The sequence below is a fragment of the Ammospiza caudacuta genome, chromosome 3 (assembly GCF_027887145.1).
Source record: "Ammospiza caudacuta isolate bAmmCau1 chromosome 3, bAmmCau1.pri, whole genome shotgun sequence".
Lineage (NCBI taxonomy): Eukaryota > Metazoa > Chordata > Aves > Passeriformes > Passerellidae > Ammospiza > Ammospiza caudacuta.
The window spans coordinates 2,474,965-2,489,778 of record NC_080595.1 but is presented as its reverse complement, the minus strand read 5'-3'; positions in this window follow the sequence as shown (position 1 = coordinate 2,489,778).

Here is a 14,814-nt window from a genome sequence, read left to right as displayed (position 1 = left end):
CACGTCTTATCTTAATGTGTCTTGACATATAAGGATGTCAAGTGACGTCAGTGTTCTGGAGTTTCCCTGGATGCTGCAGAAGCTCGATGCTGCCCCAGGACTCTGCAGATTAGAATTCAGCTGTTTGTAAATAAAGTTCAAACTTACTCAACTTGGGTGTTCTCCTCTGTTGAAGTGATTGGAAGGGAAGTTACTCCTGTGTGAGGGAAGCTCTTTGCTATCAGACTTCCTCCAAACGTTGTTCTTTTCTCTCTGCTTTCTTAGCTGCTTGCTGGGTGTCTGGCTTGAGCATGGGTCCCTCATCTCAATGTCTTCCGAGAGGAGCAGCTCTGCATTGAAATGGTGTCTGGTCAGTAACTTTGAGCAAGAAGTTGCCTCGCAGGAGTTAACATCTGTGGTTTTACTCGTTAGGTACAAGCAAAGAAGCAGTTAATGTGAACTCACCTACATTTTGGCTGTAGCAATTGATTTTCCTGTAGGAGGTGAGAGAAAGTGTTTACTTTTTGCCTGAAGGAGGAAAAAGCAAAGAGGAAAAAAAAGGTATCTTGAAATTTGTTAAACTTGGTTGTGGGAGAGAGGGGTCTTACTAACCCTGTCTTATGTAACACTGAGTGACATAAGCTGCTGAGCCTGAAAAGACCAGCAAAAACTCCTGGCTGTATTTTAGCAATTACCTCATCACACTTCTTATAAAGAGTGTGATCCTGTGCGTTATTCCAGTAAGTGAAGAGCCGTGCTCGGAGGCTGCAGGCGAAGGGCTCATACCCAGCCCAGCTGCTGCCTTCTCCCTGCCTCCCTGCCCGTCCCGGGGGCTGTGTCCTGTCCCGGCTCACTGGGGAGCCGCGCCCGTGCCGGGGGTGGCTCTGGGGGCTCTGGCTCTCCCCTGCCCGCCCCCGTGTGTCCTTTCTGTGCCCGTCCCACGCCCGGGCTGCGTGTGCTGTGACAGTGCCGCGTGTGGCCGCCGCGGAGCGTCACTGCTGCCCTGGCTGCTGCTGCTGTCACCGCCTGCGGGGACACCACAGCCCCCCGATGTGCCTGCCTTGCCCTGAGTGCCCGGGGGTGGTGCCCACCCTGCACTCCTCGCTGCCTCCGTGGACTGTGCCATAGATGAGGTTTCTCCATCCATCATCTCCCCAGAGCGTGGCCCAAGGGCTCAGGGCTCCAGGCTCTTGGACCTTGGGTGTGATTATGGGAGGATCTTGGCAAAGCAGTAGCCTGGGGACTGATTTTTCTCTTATTCTGGAAAATACAGCCTGTTAAACTCTCAGCTGTCTGACCTTCAAGAAATTGATATGGACTGCTCATCCTTGAGCAGTTCCTCTTTCCTGGGAAGACACTGTCTGAATCTGCTGTCTTCTCCCAACATTGTTTCTCATTCACACCTCATCTCTTTTTCATTTCTTCTGATCTCAGACTCTTCTTGCCTGTTTTCCTTTTCACTCTGATGATTCCGGTTTCCCTCTTGCACCTGAGTCCCTCTTTCTGAATTTGAACTGGGTAATGCATTATTTGGTAGTAATGAGTAAAACTCCCATGAGTCCTGAAACTAGAGGAGAAATAACCTGCCCTGTTTCAGTTTCAGCCTGGCAATCAGCTGCCTTCTGTGGGCACCATCCACCTCACTCTCTGCGTGTCTGTGCAGTGGACAGAAATCTGAAAATTTTAGCTACTAAAAGCAAGTCTGGCAAACATGCAAGGTCAATCTTTTCCAAGGAAGAGAAAAAAATTCCAGTAGTGACACCAGCACTGCCTCCTCACTAAATTTCATGTCCCTGTTTCTGAAATGCAAAGGAGTTTCTTAAAAGTTTAAGGATTCTTTGAATATAGTTAAAGTATATCTTCCCCATGGTCATTCGTAGAAAAGTGACTGAGTCATATCTGTTCTGTTTTTCCTAAAAAATCGTGTCAAGGGGCAGTGTGTGTGATCATGTGAAGAAAAGGTGTTGGCAAAACTGGGAGTGACTGAAAATGTGGCCTTAAAATAGGAAGCGTTGAGTAGCCATAACCAACAATGCGTGTGATGATAATATCATAAAAATAAGAGGCTGTAGCCAGTAGGTTCTAAAGCTAGAACATGCTAGAATTTCTTTCATCCCTGCAGTTTTAATTCTGCTCAGTTTTTCCAGTGTGGTCACTTGGCCAGAACAGAAGGTTATACCACCTACTCTGAGTGCATGCATGCAAGGAAGAAAAGCTGAGGTTTTGTACATCACTGATGTGTAATTCTTGGCTAAATGCCTTCAGCACTGCTTTGGAGCAATGTTTGTTGTGATATTGTTAGATTGTTTCTCCTCTTTTTATTTATTCAATACTGAATTTTCCTTTTATTATGTACAGCCTTAAGCAGAAAGGCAGAAACCTGTCATAATGAGCAATCCAACAGAGATTTCTAATAACTAAGCCAAAAAAATACCAGCTATTTTACACTTCTGCATTTCTGCTCTTTCAAATGAAACAAGCATTAGGCTGTCAGGAAACTGAAAGCTGGTGCTGGCTCTCAATTGTATTTCTGAAAGTAAAGTCTCTGTTTCTTGCATGACTTGGAACTGGTCATTGCATTCACTTTTGGTTTTGTCTAGATGGTACAGCCTATGTTAATTTTCTTCACTCATTTTGAATGTTTTTATAGGTCTTTAATTAATTCTGTACGTTACTTGCTATTCAGGATAACATGTTGGGGGTGTCTGTAAAGAAACCTGGTATAGCTTTTGTTAAAAGCATTTACCAAATCAGGAACAGCTGGAAAGCCATGGAAACAGTGTCTTCTGTAGAGTGATTGCCTGCAGTAATTTAGTTACAACCAAATGAAACAAAAATATACCCCTGGGAATCGTATTTTGAGGAAAATGAGCGTGTTGCAAGCAGTGAAGTACTAGCAATGAGAAGGCCAGGGAATCCCCTGTTTCTGTTCCTCTGTTCACCCACTAAATAAATCCTGCCTTACACCAAATGGTAAATTGTGCAAGTACAGAGATGTTCACTTTGCTGTAATTCAGGGTGAATGTTTGGTACATGCCTGTAAAGTTATCAATCAGTTTACTAAATACTATTCCTCTTCCAGAAATGAGTCAGCAGCAGCATGTTAATTTTCTCTCCCATTCATACATGTGGTGACTTCAAATGGGGAAAGTTCAGTGAAGGTAATATCTCACTTTTCTCTAGACTCTGGCTATTTAGGGTTGCTTTGGGTTCACCTTTCAGTAACAAGTAAGCTGAGGTGGATTGTCCAGCAGCCCAGCTGTGGAGCTCCAGCAGAGGTTTGTATGTTCAAACCCCAATCTTGTGTTCAGCCTTAAAGGTCACCCCTGATTTCAGTGGCTGTGATGTCAGTGGGGAAACCCTGCTGCACTTTTGGCTGTCCTCGTGCAAAGGTCTAAAAACGTCAAACAAAAGCAAAGCCACTACTCAGAAAAGTTTAAGGCTAGAGAATAGAAACCAACCACAGTCACAGTGACTTCTAAGCAACACCACAACATTTCATCACCTCCTGCTTGTATGAGAACATGAGTCTGTTCTCAGCCACTGTTTCTTTAGCTTAGATTGTTTTGGTTTTCAACTACTTCTTAAGATGTTTTGTTGACAAACATGGGATAATCTATTTGTTAAGTAATGGATCCCAGTAACACCAATGTTTAAGATGACTTCTTAGCCAAAATAATTGGACAGAGTGCCCACCAGACGTTCCTTATTTGTATTGTTTTGGAACTAAGTATCATGCATTTTTTTCCAAGGCTTTCCTTCTCCTTTAGCAGACCGACCTAAGGTGTAGAGATTAACCATTTATCAAGGGCCAGACAGAAATTTTGTGGCCAAGACCAGAAACTGAAGCCAAGTTCCCTGAATGTGAGACCCTTTTTCTTTAGTCAGGCTGTCCATGCCCACAGTGGGGATTCCCAGTGCACAAGTTACTGTATCTGCCTAAGGACTGCTTTAAGGGTTCTGTATTTCTAGAGACTACTGACATCAGCTGTTGATTTTTAACCCACTATTTACGTGATAACCCACTATTCTTTCTTGTTGCTTTTTTATAAGCTTGCATATTAAACAACTTTTCCTTTCAGACTATCTTCCTAACAATAACAATTTAAAAAATCACAAAATTTGTTTCCTGCTTATTTTTGTTTCTCCATAAAAAAGTCTCACTAAGAATTTTAGCACGACCCGCAGTGCCACAGGACTGCCAGATGCAAATTAACACCTTATTAAGTACTCCTGGGTAAGTTTTTATGTCCTAATATTGTGGGGGTGAGTGATAGTGGTGAGGAGGAATCCCAATACTTCTTGATAGTAAAACTATAAAAAAAAATAGGATGATTTATTTTCTAAGGAGTATCTCCAGAAAAGGAATGGAGGCTAAGTGTACATATTTATTTTAAAACATTATTAATGTTACGTGTGTGGACTGTTATATTTGCTATATCTTTCTGAAACACTGGCAGAGTTCACAGCAAGTTTCTGGAATCCATCTCCCTCACAATACCTCAATACTTACAGGAATGTTCTGTTTTTAGGGCCATGGACTTCTATCACTCAAAATTCCAGTCAACTCAAGTGGAAGCATTGTCTGAAAGTGAGGTGTGTGATTGGGTTCTTGACTCTTAACTGAGAGTGTGTTATTGCCTGATCTCAAGTTTAATAAACTTATTTGTAGAATCAAATTTGTCCAGTGCAGTGAAGATGCACAATGAGCACCCAGAATGTGCTATTGCTTCATGAGTTTCTTAAAGCTCCCCAAATAAAGCTTGAAAAGCACTCAGTTGAGAGGAGTTGACACACCCCTTCCCTCTTGCAGCTTTAGGAGTGTGAATTTTCTGAAATTCCCAAATAATGCTGTTGGGCAGTCTCTGTTTGAGCATGTCATAAGCCAAGATGGAGCTTCTCTTGTAAAGGGAACCACAAAGAGCCGTGGCTGCCCTCCATCTTCCTGAGCCCAGGCCAGGAGTTTATGAAGACACCAAACATCTGTTCCTAGAGCAGTGCATGTGGTGGTGGGGAGCTCTGGGCTGGAAGACAGCCAGTGACTTGTGCAAAAGCTGAAAGCATGGTGGGTTAGAGGCTTGTGAAGGGGAGGATATTGCAAAAGAGAAGTGGACAGGGTTGCTAGAGCATAAAATGGCTGTTAAGGAGAGGGGGAAAAAAACCCCTTTAGTAACTATAATTAAGCAGTAGCTACTTTGCTATGTATTGCTCTGTATTGTTTTTATAAACCACAATCAGTTGGGTTTTATCATTTTAGGAGGTTCTTGCTGCCACCTTCATCCGCAGCACACTTGAATCCTTCTCTTCTTTCCTGGCTGGCTGGAGAGTTCTGCTTCATTAGCTGCAGTGAATGGACTGCCTGTGTGTAGGTAAGGAGCCAAACACTGGTAAAGGGAGCAAAAAGAACACCATGTTTATTTATCCCTGGTTTTTGTTATTTCAAATTAATTACAGGGGTGTTTATGAGGCAGGGCTGTTGACCACACAAATATAGGCTGTTCATAATGCATATAGTCTGGGAGAAACTGTAATTGCTCTGCTAAATGTAATTTATTCTGTGGTTCCATTCAGCTGTATATTTAATTTTATTTTTCCATTCTTCTTCTAGGGGCATTGGTAAACATTCTTCTAAGCAGGGATGGTAATGATGAGACAGTAATTGTCTGAGTAAATTATCCAAGTGGCCGCCTTGCTTTTTTTTAACTTCCTACATTTCTGGTGTCCTCTGGCATCAGAACAGAAGTCTATGCTAGTCCTAGGCTATGTAAATTAAAAGTTCTGTCTGCATTGCAATTAAAAACATGTTAGGTCACATGGTTTCCACTTGACCAGTTACAGCAGAGCTGTTTTGCAAATAAGGTTTTAACCGTGTTGCAAGTGTGAAGTCCTGAACTGACCAAGTCTGTAGTAACTGGGTCACCTGCCAGAGTTTTTTGTGATGTAGGTCATGGGAATATTTGCAGAAGCAAAAGTGCTGTAATTGTATAGCTGTACCATATTTATGTTGACATTGAAACTTAAAGATGCATATTCAGGAGGCAGAAACAATACCATGTGTAATTAAGATATGTAAAAGGAAGATAAATTCTAGTTTAAGAAAAAATCCAGCAGCTAAATAACGTGGATTTTTGAATTAATGTCATTATTTCAGATCTGTTTTCTAATGGGGTTTTTGCACCCCAAGAGCACAGACATTGCCCACTGTTGAGCAAAGAGAATTAGGAAAAAGAGAATTAGGACCAGTCACATAAGAGAGCTCAGGCGCCCCAGAAATAAATCAGTGCATCCCATGAGGGTTGGGTTGCTGTGCAGCCAAGGAGCTGTAGCCTTAGACCACCCTGCTGAGCTGTGGAGGCAAGATGAAAGATCTCTCCTCAAATTGTCCCAAAGCCCTGGCAGTTTCAAAATAAACAGGTGGAAAAGGGTAGCACCAGCAATTGCCAAGACAGCAGCAGTCATGGAATGGAATGCTGTCTTGGAAAGGAACCTCAGGATCATCCTGTTCAACCTTTCTTGGCAAAAGCACAATCTAGACAAGATGGCCCAGTGCCCTTTCCAGCTGGATCTCAGAAGTGTCTAGCACTGAAAGAAAGCAAGCTGGAATTAAAGGAGGAGTTAAAGAAAGCTGGAATCAAAGCTTTCCTTGCAGCAGCAGCAGCTTTTCCTGGGAGAGTCACTTGGTGGGTCTGGAAAGGCTTGGGGCAGGGAAAGTATCCAGATGTGAATCAGGTCTCTGTACCAATCTCACAGTTGCAGCAGTCTCTCTGCAGGCTGTTTATGGGGGGTGGAGCATAATGAATACTAATTAAGTGTGGTAGCCAGTTTTACTTTAGGCAAGTGTCTCTGCTATTACCATGTCTGAATCTTCTGCAATCAGCCAGCTACAGAATTCACTTCTCTGCAGCATCCCTGCCTTTGGGAACAGATTTGGTTTCTCTCTCACTGAACTATGAGTCTCTAGTATCTCTAAAACTTTGAAGTGGTGTTAAATCTGGATTAGTTAACTCTCAGGATTTTGCTTTTAGAGGGTAAGAGAAGGTGGTAAGAAAAGCGGAAATAGCTATATTATTTTTAAAAAGTAACAAACTTCTTTAGACCTAGAGATTTGGCTTTTTATCTGTTGTTTTTTTTAAGCAAATGATTATGTATGTGGACAGAACTGCTTTTCATATTCAGTGGGAACGTTGGTCTCAGTTGAATTTCAGTTACGCAGGTTTCCTTTTAATGGGAACTCAGGAAAAGGCACAGTCAGCTCTCTTGGGCTCCTTTTCTTGGAGATGAGATCTGGAGATAGTGCACAGAGCTCTCAGCTTTGCTCATGTAAATCTTGACCCTGTTGTTCTGGGAGAAGCACTGAGCCAGGAGTACAGGAGCAGTGGGGGAGCAGGATTCGTGTGCCCAGTGAGGAAATTTGTCACCACGAGGGGACATTTTATTGAGACACTACAAGGCCGAGGGTGTTACTCACCATCCCTGAGACAATGGCATCAGGGCCCTGAAGGGACAAGCTGCTGTGACAAGCAGGAGTCAAGCCAGTGGAGCTGTAATCAGAGACTTTATTCCAAATGCCCTCCATTCCTTACTTTCTACTGTTTAGGTACTGGTACCTGTAATGTTTATCTTAAAATCCCCGGGGTGCAATGGAAGGTTTAGTGGCAGGTACTTGTCTCACCTTTGGGAACAGAGAACTGAGCAGGTTGGGTTCCAGCACTGCTGACTTGACCTGCAGCCCAGGGTCTCATTGGAGACTGATCAGAAGTGGAGCTGGGACATCTGTGACCTTAAGAATTTGTCATTTTACATCTGCCTGTTAAGAAACCTTTCCATGAAGCTGTTGCCTTTTCTTTATATTCAGATTTATATATGACATTAACCTTCATTAAACTCTGACCCTTGTCATAATTAATCCTTCTGGCCACTGGCTGCTCTCTGTCAGCTCTTTCTTGGGTTTGGCCTTCTCCTTCCTCTGGTTCCTGCACGTACTTGCCAGAAGCAGCTTGTGGTGTCTGCTGTGTTTCCATTCAACAGGCTGTGTCTAGAGCTGTTATTTCCACTGCACAGAGCAAAAAATCAGTTCAGTTCCTTTTTTTTTTAAATTTGTATTGTACAAGAATCTCTTGAAGAAGTAGTCTTCTTCTTGGCTTGTTGTTCTTTTTAATTAAAAAAAATTCAAATTGATATGTGTATTCTTTACCTACACACAGTGAGTAAGGTACATGGAGTATTTTTTTCAGGCATCTGAAAATGTTCTGAGTCTCATGGTGCCTGACACATTTACCATACCTAAGGCTCAGTATTTCAGATTGAAAACCCAGAGGCTGTTGTTTGGATTTGATCTATTTTCAACAATATTAAGACTCACAAATGAAAATCCTGTGCAGGTGAATGAGTATTTATCAAACTCATTTTTGTATGAGAGGTTAACCACAACATTGATTACAAAAGCGAAGTCACACTCTCCCCACATGTCCTAAAAGCAAAATTGGCAAGTCATGTATCAACTGCCATATGAACAAGACTATGAAACAGCAAAACTCATCACTGTTCTGGGTGAGAAATCAAGGGCTTTCAAGCCTGTCATTCAGAAAGCTCACACTAATAATGGTAGCCTTACTAAGATACAGGCCTCGTTAATGAACGTGAATTATTTTGTTGCAGGATGGCAGCAAGCTGGATGCACAGGCACAGACAGCAGCGGGTGAGCAGCCTGGTTGTGGCTCACTCCGAGTTTATCGTGGCCAGCTGCTGCCGGGAAAGCTTTGCATGCTGAGGTGGCACCTGTGACACACAGCCCCGGGCAGTCTGTGAGAAAGGGCTCATGCAGCGCCAGATAAGGTTTGTAATGGCTCATTTACAAACGGCAGGTTTGCTTTGCATCTGTAGGAGGACTTGATGTGTAAACTTGTCCCAGAAGGTGTTATGTGTTTACCTTTGGCCTGAAGAATGATGTCACTTTCTGTCATTCCTGTGTGTAATCCTTTAACTGCTCAAATCAGAGCTGCAGGAGTCATTGGGCTAGAGGGTGAGAATCAAGGTATGAGACTTCAAATTAAGAGCAGCTGTATCTGGTGGGGCTGTACTGTAACGAGGTACCTTTTTCACCTCTTTCAGGTGGCCTTGTCACTCTGCTGCTCCCTGAAAGGAAAGTGTACCCGAGTGGAGGTCGGGCTCTTCTCCCAGGACACAGGCTTAGGCAGCACCAGGGGGTGTTTGTGTTGGGCATTATGAAGAATTCCTTCACTGAAAAGGTGATTAGATACTAAATTTGGCTTCTGAGGGAGGTGGTGGTGGATTCACCAACTTTGGAGGTGTTCAAGTACCACACTTCATGTGGCACTCACTGCCATGATCTACTCGACAAGGTAACGTTCAGTCAGAGATTGGATTCTGATCTCAAAGATCTTTTCCAGCCTAATTGATTCTGATTACTGGCTGAGGATACAGTCTTCTGAGAATCCTGAAGCTCAAGGTGATGTTAAGTAGCTTAAAGTCCTTGTGAGCCCTGAGGAAAAAGGGAAGTCCTGTAATAAAAGCCTGGATGAGTGGTTGTTGTCCTCTGTAGTGGCCCCAGTGCACGATGACTGGCTGGTGTGTGCTGGAGTTCTGGGGAGCAGCAGAATTACTTTAGGCACACATTGCCTGTGTATTTTTATGCAGTTTTCATTGTAAACTAAGGTACTCTAACAGCTTGCTGCTGCCAAAGGGACAATTCCTATCCTTTCTTCTGCCTCCTTATGCTTTGTGGCTTCCCCCTGAAAGCAACCACAGTGATCTGGCTTATAGGGGTAATCTATTTTGAATAAAATCATTCTGGGCAGAAAAAGGTTGTTTTCTGCTGACTTTGCTCCTTCTGCTCAGCTTGAGCTCATCTCTTTTTTAAAAGTCCTCTCCCTACAGCTCTACTGCATCAGGTGAATCCTGACTGTGGCACAAGGAAGGAGTTTGCAGTTCTGGTGACCACTTCAGAGGTCACTAATCAGCTACTGTGTTTTATGTAGCACAGTAGAAAATGAAAACACTGCTCCATCTTTTTCTTTGCCTGCCAACAAACATTTAAAATTTTTTCTGTTAAATAACCCAACTCCCAAACCATGGTATGTGTTTATAGCACTGGAATGAGTAGAAGGGAATAGGAAATGCTTGAGAGGGCTGGGGGAGAAAGTGTCTGACAAGTTCTGCCCTGAGTACTGACTCTGGAAAAGGAGGAGTGTGAATTAGACATTTCAGGGAGGTTTATCAATTTCTCAGGCTAAAAATACAGTGTTATGCTACAGTTCCATGACGTGAGCACTCTGTCAGGAAGCAGGCACCTCTGCCCAGATTTGTCTTCCAGAGACTTGTTCTGGCCTTGGAGCCACCACATTCCTTCCTGCTGGCAGCTCATTTCTGACTGCACATGGAGCTGGCTCCAGCAGAAAAACTGAGCCAGCAGAAAAAACACAATAATCTTGTTTCCTGCAGGTAAGTGTTATGCATGGTCCTGTGTCTCCAAAGGAGTGCTTGGAACAGTGTGGGAATGCACAGGAGTGAGTTACCTGGAGGATGGAAACAGAGAGGGGACACTCTCTGACAAGAGAGTCTGTCAGAGGGACACTTTTCTGGCACTACCCCAGTGTTCATTTAACTATCATTGTTTTGTGCTCGGCACTTTCATGTACTGAGCTGTCATCCTCTGAAGAAGTTGCATCACGAGTGAATAAGGCAGAAGTGTGGGAGCAAGGAAGTATCTTCTCTGATTTTTATTGGGGAAATGGAGGCTTAGAGAATTAAACAACTTGCTTAAGAGTAGAAAGGCTGACTTGCCAAGAGCTGAATTCCAGTCTTCTGAATCACAGCCTTGTGCCTTATCCACAAGACCTACCTTTCTCTATTAGCATTTCCTTTCTCTCCACCCTGTTTTGAGGGAGGCACAGTAGCATTGTTCTAATGTCAAACAAACTCAAGTGTGGCACAGGAACGCTTCCAGCAGAGTGACTTGAACAACCTTTGAGTTTATCATTAATCTGGAAGCCATGAGTTTTTGAGTGTGGCTTCTGCGTTGGAGCCTTCCTCAGGACCAATAACCACAAAAGGTCTGACAGTGTTTAAGTAAGTCTCCTTTGAGATTAAAAAACATACTTCTAAGAGCAAAAAGTTTCTTAAGGCATAGAGGAGTGGAAATTTCTAATCTGGCAGTAGGTGAGGCTTCAGATAGAGTGGACAAGAAAACAAGACTTAACTTTGTTCCTTAAGGAGAGAATGATTTTATTAATACTATTCTTGCTCCTGGTGGTGTACCTTATTAGGAGAGCCATATGCTGAAAGTACCTTAGCGTCTGCTTAACCAGGCCAGTGACAAGGGCCTTATCTTTGATCAAAGTCAGATAGCTGGGAACAGGAAATAAAGATTTAATGGTTTGCCTGTGCTGCTCTCCTGTCACAGCTTCATTGGGCAATGCCTGTGCTGAGCACCACTGAAGAGCCATCCTCCTAGGCTTGACAAATACCATGTCAAACACTCAGTCCTTTGCTGCAGGAGGTTTTAGTGCTGGCTTTTTATCCCTCCACTCTAGCCTTGCCTGCCCCATGGAGCTCCCTGCCAGAACATGGAGCTTTACTCCTTGAAGCAATGTAGGTGTTAACTGTGCTAGAGCATCAGCCAGTGAAAAGCAGGAGGGTGGGACTTGTCTTTGGACTTGATAAGTGGAGAGAAATGGGATCTTAAAACTCTTGCTTTACCTGGAAGACAGGAAGTGAAGCACTGGATCAGACTGGCCTAAGAATTCTGCTATCTCACCCCTGGCTATAGCCAAAGTCAGCTGACAAAAATAATAGTGAAGCACCTGGCTTTTGTTATGCAATGCTCCAGGAGGGGAATTCCGTCCTGCTTTTTGCAGAGATCTGCGTATAGCCAAAGCTGTGACATGTTCTTACACTTCGTGGCAGCTGCTGACGAGGTTTCTGTGATTGCCAAAGCTGTACTGCAATCCTCTAGTTCACCTCGCTCTCCCGGGATAATCCCTGGGCCAGGGATTCCAGTAGCAGCAGAGCAGAGCTGCATACAGGGCAGTCAGGAATAGAGGAATATCCTCCTGCTTGCACAGCTTTGAGTAAGGCCTCTTCATTTGCTTAGGTTTTTGCCTTTTTCTTGGGAAATCTTCTTAATTTCCATAGAATGTTTTATAAAAACAGCTGTGCTGGTTTTAGACTGTGATTGCTGAAAAAAACTGAAAGGTTATTTTGTCCCACTGTTGTGCTTTTCCCTGGCCATTGGCTTATGGCTACTGCTAGAGAAAAACCATCAAGAAAGCATCTCCTTTTCGTGCTGTCCTTCCTCCAATCACTTTGTTCTGGATCCTCCTGAGCCAGATCTAGTCTGTGTATTCTGATGATGGGAGCTCATAGATTTTACACTATTAAACTCTTCACATGGTTGGTTGTTTAATCACAAGTCGTTTTCATTTGAAGGAAGAGAGATAAAGCTTTTGGGATGCTATAAGTGCAAGCCATTTGTATTTTTTCTTTAAAATAACATCGAGAAGCAGTTTGTACCAAAGACCCTGCTGTGTATGTGAGATACCACCCCAATTTCAAACGTGCAATCTTAAGGATTATCTTTGAGTAGCCTGTTCTTGCAAGCCCTAAGAGGTAGAGTTCAAAAGAGCTGGGGAAAAGTAGGGAATGTTTACTATGTTTTAGTCATAACACAGTATTTGTATTGCCTGGAATACTGCCCTTAATTTCACATCAGTTTGGATTGTGTGCCCTACACTAACACTTTCCTTCTGAAGAAATCAGGGGATACTTCTGTTCTGAGCCACAGTCTCCCTGGTCTGTGCTTACTCAGTAGTGTCATGGGCTGAAATACCTGGGAACCAGGGATATAAACTGTATTTAGGGGAGAAACTAAATTCATTCTTTCTGAGATGTCACAGGTTTTACTATCAGAGATTTGGAAAACCAGCCTGAAGATAAGTAAGGGAAAGTATTTAGATTAAGTTTACATCCAAACTCAAACCTCACATCTACAGCTTCAGTTATCCGTCAGGAATTGCTCCCCTTTCCTTTTAAAAATCCTGTCCAGCTCACTCCTGTGATCTGCGGGGATGCCCTCAAATTGGGAGCGTTTCTCTGGCTGTTCAGCCCTGTGAATAAAGATTTGTACAAAACTTCCTCCACCAGGTGAGCAATTTAAACACTGAAGTATCTTCTAATACGAGGTGTTGATGAGCTGATTGCTTGGATGGGGCACTTAGCACAGACAATTTGGGTTGTGCACTTTTCCTATTTGCTGCCTTTGTTGTAGAGCAGAACAATTTTATTTGTGGTGTCTTTGTCAGTTTGTGCTTTGTGCTCACGTGTGCTTGTGTAGGTCAAGTCCAAGTTTGATTTAAAACATTAGACCTGCTTTATTGTACATAATCAATCATAGATGATCCAAGAAGTCCCTGAAGATGTAAAAGTCTAGTCTGAATTTCTTATACTTTTAGGGCATTGCTGGTTTATATCTTTTGTGTTGTTTTGTTTTGGCTTTTTTGTGGGAAAGAAAATAAGAAATTACATTCTTCTGGCAAGAAACTAAGCCACAGCAATAGAATTATTTTATTATAACATCTGAATAATGTAGTTTTTCTTCTCTTCAATCATCTAAGGCTAATGTCACAGACATTTTGATTATTCTGTGTTCTCCCTAGGATTCTTCTACTCTAATTTCAGTTATAAGTTTGACAGGGGTGCAACAATCCTATCATGTGACAAACCATGAATCTTTAATAAGGAAAATTTTGCTTGTGGGGTGGAGAAAGATAGATAATTTTTGTTTATAGGAAATATGAGGATAGCTGAGCAAAACTAAGGTTGTAAAGAGAAGTCTTGTTGAGATGGACTACAGAGCAGGAAGAATAATAAGCATTTGGCAGCTTCTGCTTAGTTACATGGATTGGTGTATGAATTTGCAGATTATAAAACAGCATTTTCAGCTGTGCTTCATTTCTCTGTGTACATCCCAATAACCTTAGCTTTAGAAATAGGATAGTAGGGAAAAAAAGCAAAAACCTATTGGTTCTGTACCTCACTTGAGTGTTCTTTCAGGCTCTTCTTGTCGTTTTGTAAATCTTTCTTTTTCAGGGATACTAATTGATTTAACTGCATTTTCACACAGGACAGTTTATTCCGCTACCAGATTAAAGATTTTATTGGTAACTAAGCAGCCTTACACCACAGCTAGGTGTGGCCTTCCTGTTCCTTTGTGTTCCTCTTTTTTCAGGTGTTTTTTAATTTGCCCCCAGATTTGTTTGTTTGTTGCTGACCTCTCCACCTGGTCCAGACACGGGGTTGTTCCCAGTGTGCAGCAACGCTTCCTCTCGCTGTGTCAAGATGCAGGATGTGGGATGCTCCAAAGCTTTGGTAGATTTAGAGTTGATCATTGTGAGTGAATGGGCTCGTTGGTGATTGTTTCTTACCTTAGCTGCAATCTTGGTCTGTCCCTAGTTATGTACAGCTTAGTTATTGAATCACAGGGGGCTAGGAGGGGCATTCAAAGCCTGTCTCGTTCTGACCCCCTGCTTTGGGCAGGAAGATTTCCCCTAGACCAGGCTGCTCCAAGCCCCATCCAGCCTGGCCCAGAACCCTTCCAAGGATGGGGCATCCCCAGTTTCTCTGGCTAGGCTTGTTCCACTGCCTCACCACCCTCACAGTAAAGAATTCCTTATCAGTATCGAACGTAACCCTGCCCTCTGCCAGTTTAAAGCCATTCCTCCTTGCCCGGTCGCTACAGGCTTGGTAAAAGGTAAAAGTCTGTCCTTGTCCATCTTATAAACCCCATGGGGGGCTTAGAAGGTGCTGGAAGGTTTCAGT